This window comes from Equus caballus, chromosome 10, assembly GCF_041296265.1.
Source record: "Equus caballus isolate H_3958 breed thoroughbred chromosome 10, TB-T2T, whole genome shotgun sequence".
Lineage (NCBI taxonomy): Eukaryota > Metazoa > Chordata > Mammalia > Perissodactyla > Equidae > Equus > Equus caballus.
In genome coordinates, this window is record NC_091693.1 from 81,982,008 (window position 1) to 82,005,522 (window position 23,515).

Below are 23,515 nucleotides of genomic sequence, written 5' to 3' on the forward strand. Positions count from 1 at the left end.
TTTTTCAAACTTGACATATACATAGATAGAAATGTTTTAACAACATTGAAACTGTACCATATACATTCGTTTGGATCCCACTTGTTTCATTTAACATTGAACCGTGATTAAACCTCATGTTTTAAAATATTTTTCACAAATATGATTTTTAATGGCTGTATAATATGTTGTAAAAGATGTATCAAAAGTTATCTTTTTCTGCACTGTTGGGCATTTAAATTGATTCCATTATTTTACTATTACAAATAATTCTAGGATGATTATTTCCTTAGAGTTTTTTCTAATAAATAGAACCACTGAGTTAAAGACCCTTTTCTCAGCAGACTCTTGGTTCTGGGAAGGTAGGGACTGAGATGTAAGGATGTCCCTGTCATCAATCGTTATCTCTGCACATGCACAAAAGAAATATTTGCCAATTGACTGGTAGATGGCTCTTGAAATATAATATTAAATTTATTTTCGGTAAGGTTATAATATTCCATATACCATTCAGTTGGGTTTGAGAGTGACCACTTGACAATAGCTTTCTCAACTTTATTGTCATAACTGTAAAAGCTTAGCTGATAAATATGTGGAAAAGTTGTCATTATTGTTTTAATTTACATTGAGTCCGAACTAACTTCTATGTGGTAATAAGCCATCTGAACTTTTTTGTCCTTTGTCCATTTCCCAGTTAGTGCTCTACTCAATTATTTAACTGATTTTTTTTTTTTGTTTTACATTTTAGTGTTATCTAGTCTTTTTTAAATTGTACCACTTTACTGTTAAACTTTTCTTTTTGTTTTTACGTTCCTGGTATACAGAAAGTTCCATTTTATGTAATTGAATCTGTTTTTTCTTTATGGTTTTTCATTACATTTATAATCTGAAACTTGTTTCAAATACAAACACAAAATAGTTTTATGTAAAATGTAACTTTTTCATCTACTCCAAATTTCCTTTGCTATGTGGTGTAAGAAATAGGTCCAATTTCACCTATTGTTTTCTAAATTGATAACTATATTACAATTGTCTCCTAAATAATTCTTCCTTTAACCCCAGATGTGTAGTACTGACTTCATCAAACAGACAGTAATGCTTTATTCTACGGTCTTGTTTTAGTGCCGTAAGCAAATGTTTAAGTGCATGGACACTACAGCTAAATTCAATACACCACTCCGACGCTTCTATAACAATTAGCACCACTATTATTAATTTATTGATTCAGCTTTTGATTTTCTGTAAGTAACATTTTGAATAATTTCTTATAACTTTGTCATAGGTTTTAATATTGGCAGGACAAGCCCTCCCTTATTGTTCTGTTTTCTAAATATTTGCTTGAATATTTTCACTTGTTTATTCTCCCAAGTGAATTTTAGAATTACTTTCTCAAGAGCTAACATGATAATAATTATGATCATAGTATGAGAGTTATGTTTATAATTGCATTAATCTCACAAATTAATCATGTGCAATTGATATATACACAATATTCAGGTTTTTGATACAAGCACTTAAAATGTCCCTTTGTTTTTAAAAAATAAGTAAGCTTTTATAATACTTTTAAGTAAATAAAGGAGTTAAAGTTTCATAATATTCCTTATACTGGGTATAAAGATATTAAGCCTAGTCATTCTATGCTTTTACCTTACTCTTTTAAAATAGATTACTCATATATTCTAAATAGTTATAAATGGAAAGTTATGACTATATATATGTCTATATACAAATATATATTTGTTTATGTCTATATTTTATTTATATATTTTATATATATTTGCTTATATGTACTCATTTTGTATGCTTTTTATTCTATCTCACTAAACACATTAATTCTAACAAATTTAAAATTTTTGTCTCATTTGATTCTATTGGTTTTTCTGGACAGTCTTACTGCAAATAATGATTATAACCTCATTTCTAAAAGTTTTCTAACTTATTTGTGTCTGGATGTATTTACTTACTTTAATTCCATGATGTGTTAAATAAGGGTAAAACAAACACCCTTATAAAAACAACTCTTTCTTTGCATGACTCACTGAGTTTTACCACTTGGTGCCTATACCTGACTCCCCCAGTGCACAGCTAATAGTGTGACCTGCTGCCACCCTCTGTGTCAGGCTCTGCCAATTTCCAGGAATCTGAAGGTTTTTAAACTCATGTTCCTAAAAATCTAAGGCAGGGTTACAAAAAAAACCATTGAATTATATACTTTAAACATCTGAATTTTATGCTATGTCAATTATAGCTCAATAAAGCTGCTAATTTTTAAAAATGAGAGAAGGGAGAAAGATGGAGAGTTAAGTAAAAGCTTCAAAAAAGCAGTTAGATTAGCCCTCTGATTAGTTCGTGGTGGAACATAAATTGGCAGAGTCTTTATGATATGTGATTTGACAATATGCATCAAAAGCTTTAAAAACATTTTTACTTCTGAAGTCATAATTTCATGTATATGAAACTCTTATAATAATCAGAAGTGCAGACAAAATTCCAGTTAAAAGGCTGCTCCTTATAGCCTAAATTGCATAAATGAACACGTTCAGGGTGGATTTATTAATTATGATATATGCATGTGACGGACTATTACAGAGAAAATAAAAATTATGTTTTGAAGAATAATAACATAGGCAAGTCCTCAGAAATAGGCTTGTTTTCCACTATAATAAAGCATTTGTCTATATGTGTCTGGGTATAAAATATACAGAAAACAATAAAAGGAAATATACCAAATACTAATGCCAGGTAGCTCTGGGAATGAGATTTTGGGAGTTTTAATCTACTTCCCTACATTTTCTTCCATTTTCTAATTTTCTACAAGATATATGTGGTATTTGGAAAAATCAATACATTTTATAAGTTTAAAAAATTATATTCCTTATGTTCATACAAAAACCTGCACATGGACGTTTGTAGCAGTTTTATTCACAATTGCCAAAACTTGGAAGCAACCAAGATATCCTTCAATAGGTGAATGGATAATAAACTGTGGTACATCCAGAGGATAGAATATCACTCAGCTATAAAAAGAAATGAGCTATTGAGCCCCGAAAAGACAGAGAGGAAATTTAAATGCATATTACTAAGTGAAAGAAGAGCCAATCTGAAAAAGGCTACATACTGTAGGATTCCATCTTTATGACATTTTGGAAAAGACAAAACTATGGAAACAGTAAAATGATCAGTCATTGCCAAAGGTTGTAGGGCGGAGGGAAGAACGGGAGGAGCACAGAGGATGCTTAGGACAGTGAAAACACTCAGAGTGCAACTATAATGATGAATACAGGTCACTACACATGTGTTTAAACCCATAGAATGTGCAACACCAAGAGTGAACCATAACGTCAACCATGAATTTGGGATGCTTATGATGCATAAAGGTAGGTTCATCAATTATAACAAGTGTACCACTCTGGTGGGGGATTTTGATAATGAAGGAGGGAGTACATATGTAGGAGCAAGAGGCACACGGGAAACCTCTGTGCTTTCTGCTCCACTTTGCTGTGAACCTAAAACTGCTATAAAAAAGTCTTCTTTAAAAAAAAAAAAAGCTTTTGTTCCAGTGGCAGAAACTTTAAGTCACTGACATGTAATAGTGCATAAATATAGTAAAGCGCTTTACCAACGTCCAGTTCAGAGAGTCAGAACTGAAGACCCGAGTAGACAGCTTTCTAAGGATGGTCTGGTTGCTCTCCTGAGAGACCCTCTGTGGTGATACTGTTGATGTAACACCATGAAGAGTGTTAGAGGAATTGCATATGTGGGAAAGGGGGATGGTAAGAGCAAAAAGTGATGAGATAGATTTTTAGAAGATGTGCATAAAATGTAAAACTACGCAAACTTATAGACCAGTGCCAGTTGTGGAAAAGCCTATTTTAAAATAATCTTTCTGACAGAATTCCAGTCTAATGCTAAAAAGTACACAGGTGGGTGAAAAGAACATTTTAACCTAGGACTGTAGTCTATTTGTTTTCCAGATAATACACATTCTAGTTATCCAAGGACCAAGGACTTAGGGAAACAATCTGATCATATACTAAAGAGTAGAAGAAAAAATAGACCAAAAAAAGGGAATTGGAAATTAGTGTAAAATCTTGAATTTCTTGCACCTTTAAATTACTTCACATTTTCTTGCATGGTATATTCAGAATACCCCTTTTTATATAATAGACACAGGAGAATTTATTTTGCTTAAGTGAGCCCAGTGGGGAAAAGATGCCTTAAGAGAAGTTGACCCAGAAAATTTGGAAGAATAGCTGGTGATTCCTTGAATAGTAAATTATCCAAAAGGCAGGGAGCCCTATTTAGGGCTTGTCTGAATTATGTGTCATCATAACATCCAGATGGAAAAATAGGAGCAAATTCTGCCTTATATCTTGCTTCTTTTAGCAAAAGTTCTTCAAAAAAACAGAATGTAAAAAGGTTATTCACTATAAAGCTATTATATATTTTAAATATTTTTGCATAACAATTTTCTTATCAGGTCCTTTTAGAAGCAGATATATTTTAGTCAAATAAAAAATTAACTATGATCATAAAGTGGCTAAACATGAAAGATTTAGCCATTTCAATGGTAGATGAAACATAAAATGAATGACCATTGAATATAATAGTATATGTTTTTATTAGTTAAGTATATAGTTTACCAAATGAAACCATGGGGAACTTCATCTCGAAAACATTAATGTATTAGCTATTTTGGTACTCAGGCCTGAAGGAGCAGGTTGCATAAATTTTAGTCATTGAGTCTTAATAAATTTCTTGAAGAAATAATTTTTATTAATCCAATCTTTGTAATTGATTGTTCTTAATACTTTTCTCTATCTTTCACATTTATAAGTAAAATGATTTCGAAAAGAATCTCACTGCTAGGGGATATAGATATGCTGGGAGGGAATTCTCCATGGCATTTTCTACATGTCTCAGAAGATGGAGGGAACAGATTTGTTTCCTGACCAGTATAAAAATTATACAGAATATCTCCCTCCTGAGAGACATTCTAGGATAGTAAAGACTCTCTCTTCTCCCCGGAGGAAATTTTATTACATTCCAGGGTAATAAAGACAATGCTTTCCTAGTGGGCAAAGATTGGCAGGTTTGCCAGCAGCCTCTTACACGTTTGGGATTCCCTCCCTAGGCTCCTCCACTGTGTGTTTGGCACCCACCTGACCCTGCTCTATAGCACCCCCTGGGACATAGGGCTCAAGAAGTGCGAAGGTGTGAAGCTCCTGCTGTCTGCTGTGCCATGAGAAATAAACTGCTACATTCATTTGGGCTCATTTTTTCATTACGGACCTAATTTACGAAAGTATGGCAAGTCAGTATGGCAGCTACACGGCTGCTTAGGGATGGCTTGACCACTTGACAGGTAAAATCCATTTATCCATTTATCTAGCAGAAATTCGTTTAAGTAGAAAGCACTGCCTGAAGCTTATATTTAAAGCATGATTTAAATCCATTAAACGTATGACAGAAATTTTATATTTAGTGAATTTTCTAACATTTATCTAAAAGTTACTATTTCATGTTATTTTAGGAGTGGCATCAGTTTAAATCCTTTTAACATTGCAGCGCTTACTGCCTATATCAGAAAAATTAGAAAAGATGCCACAGATCCAGAGGATCTTGTATTTTCATCATAACATTGATGTTGATTGACAAAAAGACCATTTCGCTCTTTTTCTATGATTAAGCAAGAAGTGCTTCAGAACACAGATTTTGGAACCACACTGTTTAGTTCTGTATTGGTGCTCTCCAAGAGAGAGCCACCATCAGAGGCACTGTATTGAGTATTTGAAATGTGGCTACTTGACATTAGCATAGCCTGAACTGAGATGTGCTATCAGTAGAAAACAACATGCTGGATTTTAAAGACGTGGTGTGAGAAAAATGTAAAATATCTCAATAATTTTATATTGATTAGAGGTTAAAAGGATAATATTTTAAATAAAATATATTATTAAAATTAATTCCACTTTTTTTTTCACTTTTTTAAATATCTGTGCTAGGTAGCCTCCAAGATAGCCTCTTGGAAGTCACATCCTTGTGCAGGCCCCTCCCAGACTGCACCAGCATTTGTCTGTGATCAAAAGAATGTAACAGAAGTGGCAGTATGTCACTTCTAAGCTTAGGTTGTAGAAGGCTATGGTTTTCATCTTGGGCTTTCTCTTGCCCTCAGATCATTCATTTAGGAGGAACCTTATGGAGTGAACCATGTGTCAAAGAACTGAAGCCTCCTGGAACAGCTACATAAATGAACTTGGATGAATGAACATGAACATATGGCCTCACAAATATTTCTACCAGACGGTGCTAGTGTAGATTCGACACAACCACTTACTAACTAGGTGATCTTGGGTAAGTCACTTTTTTTCTCATGTGCAAAATATGAATTCAATTAGTAACCTATAGATATACATAAAAATGTTTAAAACAGTTTTATATGTAAAAGTATTTAGACACATCATGAGGCTTCTCATTTGAGTGGATGATATTGGCAGGATAGAGTGTAGGGTGGTAGTGAATATGCCATCTCTAAGCTCTACTGTCACATTTTTTATGTCTCTTCCTCCAGCAACAAAATTTCTACACAGTAATAAAATTTATAGAGTATGATCTAAAAATTCAAACAGAAAAATTTCAGTCTAGGCTTGTAATTTTAATGATGGTTTTACAGATGCAAACACAACCTTCCTTGGACATATGGTTTAGAGACATTAATATAACCTTGCTGTTTAGGAGGAGGGGGAAAAAAACCCTGATTGTCAGAAAAATGTACTGAAACACATTCTTGCAGAATATTTCTCATGTTTAAAGAGAAGGCATTTATTATTCATGCTTTATAACAATACAGAGGAAGAATACATCTTTCCAGAAGTAATCCAGAAATTTGGAACTTCGCTATAACCCAAACATTACATGATATACCAATCTATGGGGATAACGCAATCAACTACCAAACATCAGAATATATTCTAGTTGTGTTTGGCAAGAATAGCACATTTTCTAGCTCATAAAAACGCTCAGCCAAGAGAACTATCTTGTAAGAGAACAAATTGTGCTTCTAAAGTGGTGTGTTTATTTCCATAAAGAACTGAAATTATTACTTTTTATCTCTTTTAGTGTATTGAACATTTTTTGAGTTGACAAAATAGAGACATATGAAAAGATAATATTAATATGGGATGCAACTAGGGATGTATATTCCAAGTTTAGCTCTCCACTCGCATGTTAGCAAAAACTCAATTTCCAGTTTGTCCCCTAAGGCTCCTTACCAAATCTCTACAAAGCTTTCCTTTCTTGACTGCTGCTTGAGATTCCATTTGCTGGAGCTTCTTCTGTAAAGCTATATTTAGTGGTCAAAGGCTGGCTATCTTTCTTCAATAAAGCATCTTTATTTGCAAAGAAATCATCTATGGGCACTTTGTCAAGGTTATAATCATCTTCAACAAAACTTTGAAATACCATGAGAAATTAAGGATTTGTGTTAATATACTTTACTTTAACACAGAAGAGTAGATGTTGCCAGCAAAAATAGTGGAATAAGTACCTCTGAAAATTGTTTCCTCCATAAAAGCAATGGAGAAACTGGTTTAAAAAATTGTCAGAATTAATTTCTTCAGAACTCCAGAAATTAACTAAAGGATTGGAGCAATCTGGGGACCATTTATTAAAGAAAAGTGGCTGAATTTTGGCAAAAACAGCAAACCTTGTGACATTTTAACTTGCTGTATTTCCATTCCTCCCACCCCCTTCAATGCCACAGTAGCCTTAAAAACCAACAGCCTGCAATTATGGCAAAATCAGCAGCTTGGCAGTCACAAGAGGGGGCAGAAGGGAGCTGGAGTTCCTCCAAAGTTTATTCTCAGAGAACTGTCATTATTTGACATGTCTGGTGACTCCCTGCAAGATTCACTTGTGAAACTGTGTTTATTTAATTTTATTTTGAGCTTACTCAGTGGGAAAAGACTTTTCCTCAGGACACTTCTCAAAAACAATGAAAGACAATTATTTAATTTTTGTGGCTGCCTGCAGTGGTGTATAACAGTCGGGAAAAACAACAGGCTAATCTAAAAGCTTAAAAGGAAAAGCCAAGGAATGAGATGTCCATAAGGACAATGAAAAGTTCCAGTATATTCCCAGGAATCTAGAAGACCACATACATGTGTAGGACTGTGCACTTGCCCTAAGCATGTGTGCATCCTTAGGAAAGACCTGATAAGGTTCTAAGCTCCCAATTCTGGCTGACTTTGAGGCTTTACATGAGCAAGAAGCAAAGGCTAAGCAAGAATTTTCAACTGCCTGGCTGAGTGTTGAAGGCATGACCCCAAATGAACACAGAGCCCCTCAAAAAAGCCTAGGAGACTTCTAAGTTCCAATTTAAGGAAATCTCTGTCCAGACATTAGTTGTCCACTAAGCTAACTGAGCAGAGACTTCAGTGGCTGAATATGGCAAAGAATTCAGACTTTAGAGATTTCATTCAGAAAAGTCACTAAACAACCAGCAATAACAACAAACCCTGAGGAGGGGGAAAAATCCAATTTCTAGAGTTGCCACATTACATTGTTTAAAATAACCAGCTTTCAACAACAAATTATAAGACAGGCAAAGGAACAAGAAAGTGCGGCCTATAAACCAGGGGAAAAAAATAATCAATAGAAAATAACCCTCAGGAAACCCAGACATTGGATTTCCCAGAGCATGAATTTAAATCAGCTATTTTAAATACGTTCAAAGAACTAAAGGAAACTACTTCCACAGAACTAAAAAGAAGTAGGAAAATGAAGTCTTATCAAATAGAGAATCTAAATCAAACTTGAAGATAAGTCAATTGCAATCATCCATTCTGAGAAATTGAAAGAAAAAAGTATGAAGAGAAATGGACAGATTCTCAAAGATGTATGGGACACCATCAAGCATATCAATATGTGAATAATGGGTGTCCCAGAAGGAGAAAAGAGAGAGAAAGGCATAAAAAGAATATTTGAAGAAATAATGGCCAGAATTTCCAAAATTTGATGAAAAACATTCATCTACACATTCAAGAAGCTCAATATACTCCAAGTAGCACAAACTCAGAGATTCATGTCATCATGATCAAGCTGTTGAAAACCAAAGGCAAATAGAGAATTTTGAAAAGAACGAAAGACAAAAACTTATCATGTAGAAGATTTCTCAATCAGATTAAAAGCTAATTTTTACTCAGAAACCATGGAAGTCAGAAATCACTGGGCTGACAATTTAAATTGCTGAAAGAAAAGAAGTATCAGCCAATTCTCAATCCAGAAAATTTATCCTTTAAATATGAAGGAGAATTAAGACATTTCCAGATACACAGAAACCAAGAAAATGTGTTACTATCAAACCTGCCATACAAGAAATACTAAAAAGAATTCTTAGGGCTAAAATGAAGACACAAGGCAGTAATTCTATTTTACGTGAAGAAGAAATAAAGAGTACCGGTAAAAGTAACTACAGAGATAAATATACAAGAAAGTTTAAATGTACTTTTTTGTTTTCAAATCTTTATTTCTCTTACCTTATTTAAAAGATAATTGCATAAAGAATAATTATAAATCTGTGTTGATGGGCACATATAAAGATGTAATTTTTGTGATAATAACAACTCAAAGGAGGGGGTAGGGAATGGAACTATAGAGGAGCTGAATGTTATATACTACTAAAATTAAATTAGTTCATCCAAACTAGATTGTTATGAATTAAGACATTAATTGTAATTCCCAGGCAACCACTGAAAAAAATACTAAAAATATGTCTATATTTTTAAAAAGCATTGGACTTCTGATTTCTGATGTGGCATATAAGGAGTTTGGAAGTTGTTGCTCTGTCCCAACAAAAAGTAAAAAGCTGAACAAACTGAAAAATTAACAGCTCTTCTTAGATCCATCAGAGAAGTGATATCAGAGGACAAACTACTGCCTCCAAAATTGGAGAGACAGACAAGCAAGTACAGAGAATTATGACTTACCAAAGAAGAAAACTCTACAAGAACCAGTACCAGGGTAGGACAATCTGAACTGTAATTGATAAATTGCTAGAAACTCAGAATAGACAAGTCTGAAAGTAAAAACATCAGGAAGGCCCTCTCATAGAGGCTCCCACAACTTTGTAAATTTTACCTCCGGGGACTTGACCAGGCTCTCACAGTGAATTTCAGAGAAAATCCCCTCATGATTCAGGCAGGGGAAGGGTTAAAGAAATCATTTTGAAGTAAACCAGAGCATTCTGTTCTTCTTAACAAGCCTGTCCTCAAGAGAAACTATTGGTGTTTTATTAGGACTAACTGCCCTGGAAGAGGAAAATACACAACTAACACCCACTCTGGCCTTTCCACTTGGGGAAAGGGAAATACCCAGCTCTAACCCACTCTAGTCTTCCACATGGGAGAAGGGAAACACCCACCTCCAACCCACTCTAACCATTCTGTCCCACCTAAGGGGTAGGGAACAGGACTGAGAAGCACTTGTGAAGTTCACAGCTTAGAGGCACAGGCTCACAAAAATACTGAGATCCAATCATAGAACTATAGAATATTTCCCTTTCTGCCACACCTTATTGCCACATTTCTAAAGGCCTATCTACTACAGTTCTTTTTACCCAGTACCTCAAGCCTGGCTACCAAGAAAAAACTACAAAGAATGCTAAAAGGCAAAAAAGACAATTGAAGAGACAGAGTAAGCACCCAAATCAGACTCAGATACGTCAGGGATGTTGGAATAATCACACTGGAAATTTAAGACAATTATGATTAATATGCTATGGGTTTTAATGGATAAAGTAGAACAGGTGGGCGATGGAAGAAGAAAGATAGAAATCTAAGAAAAAACCAGAAAGAAGTGACAGAGATCAAGAATACTGTAACAGAAATGAAGAATGCCTTTTATGGACTCATTAGTAGACTGGACACAGCTGAGTAAAGAATCTCTGAGCTTGAAGATATATCAATGGAAATTTCCAAAACAGAAAAGTAAAGAGTACAAAAAACAAGCAAACAGGAGAAAAACACAGAACAGAATATTCAAGTACTGTGGGACAACAACAAAAGGTGTAACATATGCATAATGAAAATACCAGAAAGAAAAGAAAAGAAGGAGTAGAAGTAATATTTGAAGAAATAATGACTGAGAATTTCCCCAAATTAATCTCAGACACCAAACCACAGATCCAGGAAGCTCAAAGAACACTAACCAGGATAAATACCAAAAAAAAAAAAAAAAAAAAAAAAAAAACCGCTACACAGTAATATCCTATGCCAACTGCAGGAAATCAAAGATGAAGAAAAAATCTTGAAAAATAATCAGAGGACTAGAACAGCTTACTCACAGAGGAACAAAGATAAGCAGTATATCCAACTATTCCTCAGAAATAATGCAGGCAAGAAGAGAGTGGAGTGACATAATTAAAGTGTTGAGGGAAAAAGTCACCAACCTAGAATTCTGTATCCTGAGAAATTATCCTTCAAAAGTGAAGGAGAATTAAAGATTTTCTCAGACAAACAACAATGAAGATAATTTTTTGCCAGTACACTTGCTTTATAAGAAAGGTAAAAAGAAGTTCTTTCAAAGAGAAGAAAAGTTATATAGGTCAGAAACTTGGATCTACATAAAAAAAAAAAAGAACATCAGAGAAGGAATAAGTGAGGGTAAAATAAAAACATTTATTTTCTTATTCTTAATTGATCTAAAATATAAAAGTTTATTCATAATAATAATATCAAGAGGAGGGGGCGGAGCAAAATGGTGGGGTGAGCTGACCCGGGATTCTCTCCCCTCCAAAATACAACAAAAGATTGGAAGAACTGAATTTCAGAGAATAAACATAATGCCAGCTCGTTAGAGACCTACAATACCAAGAAGGCGGAGATCATAAACTTTGCTTACACCCTCGGAGGCGCTGGAACGGTAGGAGAGAACATCGCTCCCTCCCCTAGAGTCTGCGTCGCTGCCGCGCTGGTCGGGAAGGAGCGGGGGAGGGGCCGCGCGACCGGGGGATCATCCAGGACTCCTGCCGCTGATTCAGTGGAGACCCGCTGACGGGGGGAAAGCTTCTGTCCACGGGGACCCCATAAATCAAGGGCCTTGGGAGACCAGAGAACAGAACTGATCTGAACCCAGACCAGTGCGTGTGAGTAACAGCCCCTCCCCCCTAACAAAGCCAGTGGGCGCAGCCATCTTGCCCCAAGGCGGAGAGCTCATAACACGCTGCTCTCGACCCCCATCTAGTGGTGACAGGCTGTAACTGCAACTGAATTCTACCACCATGAGAAAAAACTGCTCCTCTACCATCCAGCAATTTATAAAAGCCCCAGACCAGAAGGAAAACAATAAAAACACAGAATTAAGTCCCGAGGACTTGGAATTAGGTAAACTAAGTGATAATGAATTCAGAGCAGCTATAATCAAAAAACTCAATGAGGTAGAGAGGAAGATAGAGAAACAAGCCGAGTTCTGGAGTTACTTCACAAAAGAGATTGAAATCATAAAGAAGAATCAAACAGAATTACTTGAAATGAAAAACACAATGGACCAGATAAAACAGAATACGGATTCCCTGAATGCCCGTGTAGACCACATAGAGGAGCAAATTAGCATAATCGAGGACAGACAGGCTGAATGGCGCCAGACAGAGGAAGAAAGAGAACTAAGAATTTAAAAAAATGAGGAAAATCTCCGAGAGATAATGGATTCAATGAGGAGTAAGAACATAAGGATCATAGGAATTCCCGAGAATATGGAAAAGGAAAATGGAGCAGAAAGTGTGCTTAACGAAATTATTGAAGAGAACTTCCCAAATCTAGGGATCAACGGAGAAATGTGTGTAGAGGAGGGTTTTAGATGTCCTAGATTTGTCAATGTAAAAAGACCTACTGCAAGGCACATAGTAGTAAAGTTGGCAAATAGGAATGATAAGGAGAGAATACTCAGGGAAGTAAGGGAAAAAAAGAGAATAACCTATAAAGGAGCCCCTATCAGACTGTCAGTGGATTTCTCTACAGAAACCCTACAAGCTAGGAGAGAATGGAGTGATATATTCAAAGCTTTAAAGGATAAAAACCTTCAGCCAAGAATACTCTATCCAGCAAGAACTTTCTTCAGATATGAGGGACAAATTAAATCTTTTCCAGACAAACAAAAGTTAAGAGAATTTGTAACTAAAAGCCCTCCATTACAAGAAATCCTCAAGAAGGCTCTCATACTTCAAAAAAGAAAAAAGGGAGAAAGGGGACACAAGCCACAGACTAGGGAGACTGATGGATAGAACCAGAACAGGATAGCAAATATTCAATTATAGCATTAGGGTAAAGGTAAGGAAACTACCAAAACAAGGACGATCTTAGCACTCTAACTACAAATGAATAAGACGAGTTGGAATAAAAAATGAAAATAATTATTTAGGAGGGGAAGAGCAAAGGGTCTAAATCAGTATTGGTCAAGTAGGTAAGAGACCACCAGAAAATAGACTATATTATACACGAGATTCTAAATACAAACTTCAAGGTAGACACTAAAATAAAGTACAGAACAGAGTCACAAATCATAAATAAGGAAAAATCTAAGAAACCCAGCATAAGAAATTGCAGTATTAAATGGGTTGTCTAAAGCACACAGGAAAAGAAACACAGGAAAACAAGATAATGAGTGACAGATTAACAGCATTAAGTCCACATGCATCAATAATCACTCTCAATGTGAACGGACTGAACTCTCCAATAAAAAGACACAGAGTGGCAAAATGGATTAAAGAACAAGATCCAACCATTTGTTGCCTCCAGGAAACACACCTCAGCCCCAAGGACAAACACAGACTCAGGGTGAAGGGGTGGAGGACAATACTTCAAGCAAATAGCAAGGAAAAAAAGGCAGGTGTTGCAATTCTCATATCAGACCAAGTGGATTTCAAAATAAGACAGGTAAAGAGAGACACAGAGGGACAATATATAATGATCAAAGGGACACTTCATCAAGAAGAAATAATGCTTATAAATATCTATGCACCCAACACAGGAGCACCAAGATTCATAAAGCAACTATTAACAGACCTAAAGGAAGATGTTAAAAACAACACAATAATAGTAGGGGACCTCAACACCCCACTCACATCAATGGACAGATCACCCAGACAGAAAATCAACAAGGAAATAGTGGAGCTAAATGAAAAACTAAAACAATTGGACTTAATAGACATATATAGATCACTCCACCCTGAAAGAGCTGAATACACATTCTTCTCAAGTGCACATGGAACATTCTCTAGGATAGACCATATGTTGGGAAACAAGGCAAGCCTCTACAAATTTAAAAAAATTGAAATAATAACAAGCATCTTCTCAGATCATAGTGCTATAAGGCTAGAAATTAATTACAAGAAAAAAGCTGAGAAAGGCACAAAGATGTGGAGACTAAACAACACTCTACTGAACAAGCAATGGATCATTGAAGAAATTAAAGAAGAAATAAAAAAATACCTGGAAACAAATGAAAATGATAGCATGCCATACCAACTCATATGGGATATAGCAAAAGCTGTAATAAGAGGAAAATTCATTGCAATACAGGCACATCTTAACAAACAAGAAAAATCCCAAATAAGCAACCTTAAAGCACACCTAACTGAACTAGAGAAAAAAGAACAAATGAAGCCCAAAGTCAGCAGAAGGAGAGAAATAATAAAAATCAGAGCAGAAATAAATACTATTGAAACGAAAAAGGCAGCAGAAAGGATCAATGAGACAAAGAGCTGGTTTTTTTGAGAAGATAAATAAAATTGACAAACCACTAGCCAGACTTACAAAGAAAAAAGGGAGAAAGCTCAAATAAACAAAATCAGAAATGAGCGAGGAGAAATAACAACAGACTCTGCAGAAATACAACAGATTATAAGAGAATACTACAAAAAACTATATGCCAACAGAATGGATAACCTAGAGGAAATGGATAAATTCTTGGACTCCTACAATCTCCCAAAGCTCACTCAAGAAGAGGCAGACAATTTGAACAGACCAATCACAAGGAAAGAGATTGAAACAGCAATCAAAAACATCCCAAAGAATAAAACCCCAGGACCAGACGGCTTTCCTGGGGAATTCTACCAAACTTTCAGAAAGGATTTAATACCTATCCTTTTCAAGCTATTCCAAAAAATTAGGGAAGATGGAACACTTCCTAACACATTCTATGAGGCCAACATCACGCTGATACCAAAACCTGACAAGGACACCACGAAAAAAGAGAACTACAGGCCAATATCACTGATGAACATAGATGCAAAAATTCTAAACAAAATTTTGGCAACCAGAATTCAGCAATTCATCAAAAGAATCATACATCAGGATCAGGTGGGATTCATACCAGGGACACAGGGATGGTTCAACATCTGCAAATCAATCAACGTGATACACCACATCAACAAACTGAGGAATAAAAACCACATGATCATCTCAATAGATGCAGAGAAGGCATTTGACAAGATCCAACAGCCATTTATGATAAAAACTCTGAACAAAATGGGCATAGAAGGAAACTACCTCAACATAATAAAGGCCACATACGACAAACCCATAGCCAACATCATACTCAATGGGCAAAAACTGAACACCATCCCCCTGAAAACAGGAACGAGACAAGGATGCCCTCTATCACCACTCTTATTTAACATAGTACTGGAGGTTCTGGCCAAAACAATCAGGCAAGAAAAAGGAATAAAAGGAATCCAAATAGGGAGGGAAGAAGTGAAACTCTTGCTGTTTGCAGACAACATGATCTTATATATAGAAAACCCCAAAGAATCCATTGGAAAACTGTTAGAAGTAATCAACAACTACAGCAAAGTTGCAGGGTATAAAATCAATTTGCATAAATCAGTAGCATTTCTATACTCCAGTAATGAACCAACAGAAAAAGAGCTCAAGAATACAATACCATTCACAATCGCAACAAAAAGAATAAAATACCTTGGGGTAAATTTAACTAAGGAAGTGAAGGACCTATATAATGAAAATTACAAGGCCTTTCTGAGAGAATTGGATGACGACATAAGGAGATGGAAAGACATTCCATGTACATGGATTGGAAGAATAAACATAGTTAAAATGTCCGTTCTACCTAAAGCAATCTACAGATTCAACGCCATCCCAATCAGAATCCCAATGACATTCTTTACAGAATTAGAGCAAAGAATCCTAAAATTCATATGGGGCAACAAAAGACCCCGAATTGCTAAAGCAATCCTGAGAAAAAAGAACAAAACGGGAGGCATCACAATCCCTGACTTCAAAACATACTACAAAGCTACAGTAATCAAAACAGCATGGTACTGGTACAAAAACAGGTGCACAGATCAATGGAACAGAATTGAAAGCCCAGAAATAAAACCACACATCTATGGACAGCTTATCTTTGACAAAGGAGCTGAGAGCATACAATGGAGAAAAGAAAGTCTTTTCAACAAATGGTGCTGGGAAAACTGGAAAGCCACATGTAAAAGAATGAAAATTGACCATTCTTTTTCACCATTCACCAAAATAAACTCAAAATGGATCAAAGACCTAAAGGTGAGACCTGAAACCATAAGGCTTCTGGAAGAAAACGTAGGCAGTACACTCTTTGACATCAGTATTAAAAGGATCTTTTCGGACACCATGCCTTCTCAGAGAAGGGAAACAATAGAAAGAATAAACAAATGGGACTTCATCAGATTAAAGAGCTTCTTCAAGGCAAATGAAAACAGGATTGAAACAAAAAAACAACCCACTAGCTGGGAAAAAATATTTGCAAGTCATATATCTGACAAAGGCTTAATATCCATAATATATAAAGAACTCTCACGACTCAACAACAAAACATCAAACAACCCAATCAAAAAATGGGCTGGAGACATGAACAGACATTTCTCCAAAGAAGATATACTGATGGCCAATAGGCACATGAAAAGATGCTCATCATCGCTGATCATCAGGGAAATGCAAATCAAAACTACACTAAGCTATCACCTTACACCCGATAGAATGACAAAAATATCTAAAACTAATAGCAACAAATGTGAGAGAGGTTGCGGAGAAAAAGGAACCCTCATACACTGCTGGTGGGAATGCAAACTGGTGCAGCCACTATGGAAAACAGTATGGAGATTCCTCAAAAAATTAAAAATAGAACTACCATGCGATCCAGCCATCCCACTACTGGGTATTTATCCAAAGAGCTTGAAGTCAGCAATCCCAAAAGTCCTATGCACCCCAATGTTTATTGCAGCACTGTTTACAATAGCCAAGACGTGGAAGCAACCTAAGTGTCCAGCAACAGATGAATGGATAAAGAAGATGTGGTACATATATACAATGGAATACTACTCAGCTGCAAAACAGAACAAAATCATTCCATTTGCAATAACATGGATGGACCTTGAGAGAATTATGTTAAGTGAAATAAGCCAGCGAGAGAAAGATAATCTGTGTATGACTCCACTCATATGAAGAATTTAAAATTATGGACTAAGAACAGTTTAGTGGATACCAGGGGAAAGGTGGTATGGGGGGTGGGCACAAAGGGTGAAGTGGTGCACCTACAACATGACTGACAAACATTAATGTACAATTGAAATTTCACAAGATTGTAACCTGTCAATAACTCAATAAAAAATAATAATATCAAAAATGTATTAAATTATATATTCCTATGTATAAGTGAAATGAATGACAGCAATGATACAAGGGACAGGAGAGATAAATTAGTAATATTTTGTTATTTTAAGGTGCTTACACCATCCATGAAGCAATAAACATGGTGTTATTTGAAACTGAACTTGGATTAGTTGTAAATGTGCATTGCAAACTCTAGGGCAACCACTAAATAATATTTAAAAAGAGAGTATCATAAGTATAATTGATATGCTAAGAAAGGAGAGGAAATGGAATATAAAATGCTCAATGAAAACCACAAAAGGCAGAAAATGTATGGAAGACAAAATTAGAAACAAAGGCAACAAATAGAAAGCAGTAACAAATATCATAGACATTAATCCAACTACATCAATAGTCACTTTGAATGTCAATGGTCTAAATACAACTAAGACACAAAGTGTGTCAGATTGGATCAAAAAACAAGACCCAACTATATATTGTCTACAAGAAACCCACTTTAAATGTAAAGACAAATACGGAAGAGTAAAGGGATGGATAAAGATATACCATGCTACCCCTAATCTAAGAAAGCTGGAGTAGCTATATTAATTTCAGACACAGCAGACTTCAGAGTAAGGAAAGTTATCAGGGATAAAGAAGAGCTTTACATAATGAGGAAGAGCCACTACTCCAAGAAGACATAACAATGTTTAAGAGGAATGTGCCCACCCACAGAGTGTCAAAATACAGGGAGCAAAAACTGAGAGAACTATAAGTAGAAATAGATAAATCCACTATCCTAGTTGGAGACTTTAAGACCCTTCTATCCGAAATGGATAAATCCAACAGACAGAAAACAGTAAGGACATAGTTGAACTCAACAGCACCATCAATCAGTGGATATAATTGACATCTATAGACTACTTCATCCAACAACAGTAAATTATATATTATTCTTCAGCTCACATGAAATAGTCACCATGAAAGACCACATTCTGAGTAATAAAACAGACCTTAACAAATTTAAAAGAATATAAATCATACAATATCTGCTGTCAGACCACAATGGAATCAAACTAGAATCAATGACAGAAAGATAACTGGAAAATTCCAAAATACATGGAGATTAAAAAACACACTTGGAGTCAAAGAAGAAATCTCAAGAGCAATATAAAAATATTTTTAACTAAATGAGAATGAAAAGACAACTTATCAAAATTTGTGGAATGCAGTGAAGCAGTGCTTAGAGGGAAATTGAACTGACTGCATAGATTAGAAAAGAAGAAAGATCTAAAATCAATAATCTACACTTCCACCCTAGGAAACTAGAAAAGAGAAGAACAAATTAAATCCAAGTAAGCAGAAGAAAAGAAATAATAAAAATTACAGAGAATTTAAGGAAATTGGAAACAGGAAATCAATAGAGAAAATCAACAAAACCAAAAGCTTGTCTCTTGGGATGATCAATAAAATAGATAAGCCTGTAGCTAGGCTAAGAAAAAAAAGAGAAATTACTAAAATCATAAATGAAAGAGGAGACATCACTTATCAAAAGGATAATAACATAATATTATGAACAACTCTATACTCCAAGTTTGATAACCTACAAGAAATGGACGAATTTCTTGGAAGACACAATCTGCCAAAACTCACACAAGAAGAAATAGACAATTTGCATAGTCTATATCTATTCATGAAATTGAATAAATAATTAATAACTTCGTAAAATAGAAAGGACGAGGCCCAGAAGGGTTCACTGGTGAATTCTACCAAACATTTAAGGAGAAATTGTACCAATTCTCTACAACATCTTTCAGAAGATAGAGGATAGGCAATACTTCTTCACTCATTTTATGAGATCAGTCTTACTTTAATACCAAAACCAGGCAAAGATATTACAAGAAAAAAAACTACAGCTCAATATCTCTCATGAACACAGATGCAAAAATCTTCCAGAAATAATTAGAAAATTGAATCTAATAATATATAAAAAGAAATTTATGGCACAAGCAAGTGGGATTTATCACATTATGAAAGGTAGTTCAACAAGGAGAGAACTGACACCATCTGACATCAAAACTTACTATAAAGCTACAGTTATCAAGACCATGTGGTACTGGTGAAAGAATAAACAAATAGATCAATGGAACAGAATGGAGAGCTCAGAAATAAACACATATAAATATAGTCAACTGATCTTTGACCAAGGAATAAAGGCAATACAATGGAGAAAATGTAGTGTTTTCAACAAATGGTTCTAGAACAATTGGACATCCAGACACAGACTTTACACCTTTCACAAAAACTAACTCATAATGGACCATAGACTTAAATGTAAAATGCAGAACTATAAAACTCCTAAAAGAGAACATAGGAGAAAATCTAGGTGACCTTAGGTTTAATGATGACGTTTTGGACAGGACACCAAAGACACAATCTATGAAAGAAATAATTGATAAGCCAGACTCGAGTTAAAAGCAGAAAATTGTGCTCTGTGAATAATTGTGCCAAGAGAGTAAGAAGACAAGCCACAGACTGGGAGAAAATATTTCAAAAGAATTATCTGATAAAAGATTTGTATCCGTAATATACAAAGAACTCTTAAAACTCAAAAATAAGAAAAGAACCTGATTAAAAATTGGGAAAAGATCGGAACAGCCATCTCACCCAGGAGGATATACAGATGGCAAATAAGCATATGAACAGATGTTCGACATCATACGTCATTAAAGATCTGAGAATTAAAACAGTGAGATACCATAGGTGTATACGTAGTAGAATAACCAAAATCCAAAACACTGACAACATAAAATTCTGCTGAGGATGTGGAACAGCAGGAACTCTCATTCAATGCTGGTAGGAATGCAAAATGATACACCATTTTGAAAGACAGTTTGGCGGTTTCTTTAAACTAAACATACTCTTATCTTATGGTCCAGCAATCATGTTCCTTGGTATTTACCCAAACAAGTTGAAAACTTATATTCACACAAACACCTGAACATGGATGTCTATAGCAGCTGTTTTTATAATTGCCAGAGCTTGGAAGCAGCCAAGTTGTTCTTTAGTAGGTGAACGGCTGAATAGACTGTGGTACATCTAGACACTGAAATATTATTTAGCACTAAAAAGAAATAAGCTATCATACCATGAAAAGACATTGTGGGATTTTGATACAGGGAAGACGTGCATATTTAGGAGTAGGTAGTATATGAGAAATCTCTGTACATTCTGCTCAATTTCGCTGTTAACCTAAAACTGATCTAAAAAAATTGTCTTAATAAAAAAAATAATTAAAATGATACACTAGAAAATACTTGACAAAAAAGGGGACAATGATGGAGGAATAGATGAATACAAAAGGTCCTAAGACATACCAAAAACAAATGGCAAAATGACAGATGTAAATACTATGTTGTCAGTAATTACATTAAATATAAGTAGATTAAACACTCCAATTAAAAGGCAGAGAGTGGCAGAATAGATTTTAAAAGACTGCCTATTTGTTGTCTATAAAACATACTTTAGATTAAAAGACACAGTTTGAAAGCAAAAGAATAGAAGAAAATAGACCATGCAAACAGTAACCGAAAGAGAAGTAGAGTGACTACACTAATATCAGACGAAATAAATTTTTTAAAAAAATTGTTACTAGAAACAAAGAAAAATACTATAAAATGACAAGAGTCACTCCATCAAGAATAGATAACAATTATAAACACATATACACCTAACATTAGAGCTCCCAGAATATGTAAAGCGAAAGCTAACAGAGTTGAAAGGAAAAGTAAACAATTTAACGATAATAATTAGAAAGTTCCATACTCTACTTTCAATAATGGATAGAACTAGACAGAAGATCCACAAGGAAATAAAAAAATTGAACAACACTGCAAACCAACAGACATCTGTGGAACACTCCACTCAACAACAGCAGAATATGCATTCTTCTCAAGTGCACACAGAACATTCTCCAGGATAAGCCATACGTTAGGCCATACAACAAGTCTCAATAAATTTAGAAGGATTGAAATCACACAAGGTATGTCTTCTGACCACAATAGAATGAAATGGAAATCAATAACAAAAGGAAATTTGGGAAATTCACAATAAAGAAAGATTTTTTAAAAAATATATTGGATTTTTTGAGTTTAAAATCTAAGAGCTTCAAGTGAAAGATTTAAGTAAAGTACAAATAAAGAGATTTTCTGTTGAAATTTATGAAAAATATTAGTGGCCTTGATTTTTGTCTTCGTCCCTACTGCTGATGTACAGGGATTACTCCTATATCTGGGATCTCTTTCATCATCACTTAAGATCCTCTTTGAAAGTATTCCCTAATCATCACCAATCACTTTACCCCTTCATTTTAACCCTGATCTTTACAAGCAAACCAGTTTGTAAACACATTTTTCAAATTGTTGCTCAGTTAATGCAATCTTATCACGTAAATCGAAAGCTCAAAGGGATATTCTAAATAGTAACTCTCCAAATTAAACTGTTAGTCAAAAGCTAAGTGTTTTAACTACTCCAACAAGAAACACTCCTTCCACCAGAAGATTCTAGTTACTCTAACTTACTAAATATTTATTATGTATATCTTTTCCTAAACACTGTAGGGATTAGAGCAACAAATGAGATTCAGATTCTGTCCTCAGCAAGCTTGTGACCTATTAAGCAGATGGTGCTCACAAGACAAGCACACAAATAACTTCAATTACTTGCAAAATGTAATAAATGCAATGATTAAAGCATGAAAGACTATAGTGGTTCAAAAGAGAGTTGTTACATCCAATTAGAGTACTTGGGAAAAGCTTCTTCTAAAGCAATGGTTCTCAACATGGGCTGCTCATTCTTATCACCCTGGGAGCTTTAGGAAACTTTGATAACCAGACTTAATCCCAGACCAAACAAATCAGAATATCTTAGACAAGAGGTCTGAGCATTAGGATTTTTTTAAACTACTGAAGTGATTCCAATGGGGAGCCAAGTTTGAGTACCATTGCTATAAAGGATGGGGGTGAGTCAGGAATAGTTAGAATTGAACAATGAATAAGATTTCAGTTGAAAGGGGGAAGATACTGGAGCACTTGGGAGAATCTTCTCCTCATATAGCTAATTTATTTCATTCCCCAAACCTCACATCAAGTATAACATTCTCTGAAAAGCTCTCCTTGACTCCATTGATGATGATAATAATAATGGTAATAAAAGCTGACACTTTTTATAGCTCTTGCTATGTAACAAGTACCATTCTAATCACTTTAAACATATTTCAATATTAATCCTCCCAACAAAACTAGAGGATAGATAATATTATTGTTGCCATTTCAAGTGAGAGGAGAGTGAATAAATCGGCAAGGTTACACAACTAAGAAGTGGCAGAGTTGGGATTCAAATATAATGACTCCAAAATCCATGTTCTGAAACATGACCAACTGGAGTAAGATGTTCCTTTTCCAGACTCTCATAGACCCCATGAATACTTCAATCATACCATCAATCACATTATAGTGTAAATATTTACTAGATTTTTCTCTTCCACTAATCATTCATTCATTCACTCAATAAATAATTAATGAGCACATTCTCTGTGCCGGAAAATGTGCTTGGGACTGGAAACACAAAGGCAGATATGTCATATTTTATCTGTCAGGAAGTTTTAGTCTGGAGCAGAGGTCGGCGAACTACAGTTCTCAGGCCAAATTCTGCTGCCCATCTCTTTTATAAAGACATTTTTATTGAACCGCAGCCATGCACATTGGTTTATGTATTATCTATAGTCTCTTTCATGTTACAACACCAAAGAGGAGTAGTGATGGAGACCGTCTGGAGGCAAAATCTAAAATATTTACTACCTGCTCCTTTATTTAAAAACTTTGGTAACACGTGGTCTAGAGAAT

The 23,515-nt window shown here is 35.1% G+C and overlaps 1 protein-coding gene across 3 annotated transcripts in view; it reads right to left on the minus strand.

The window, feature by feature from the left end:
- Nucleotides 1-23,515, minus strand: part of THEMIS (thymocyte selection associated) — a 177,639-nt gene that overhangs the window by 111,357 nt on the left and 42,767 nt on the right. The gene's annotated exons all lie outside the window — the stretch shown is intronic.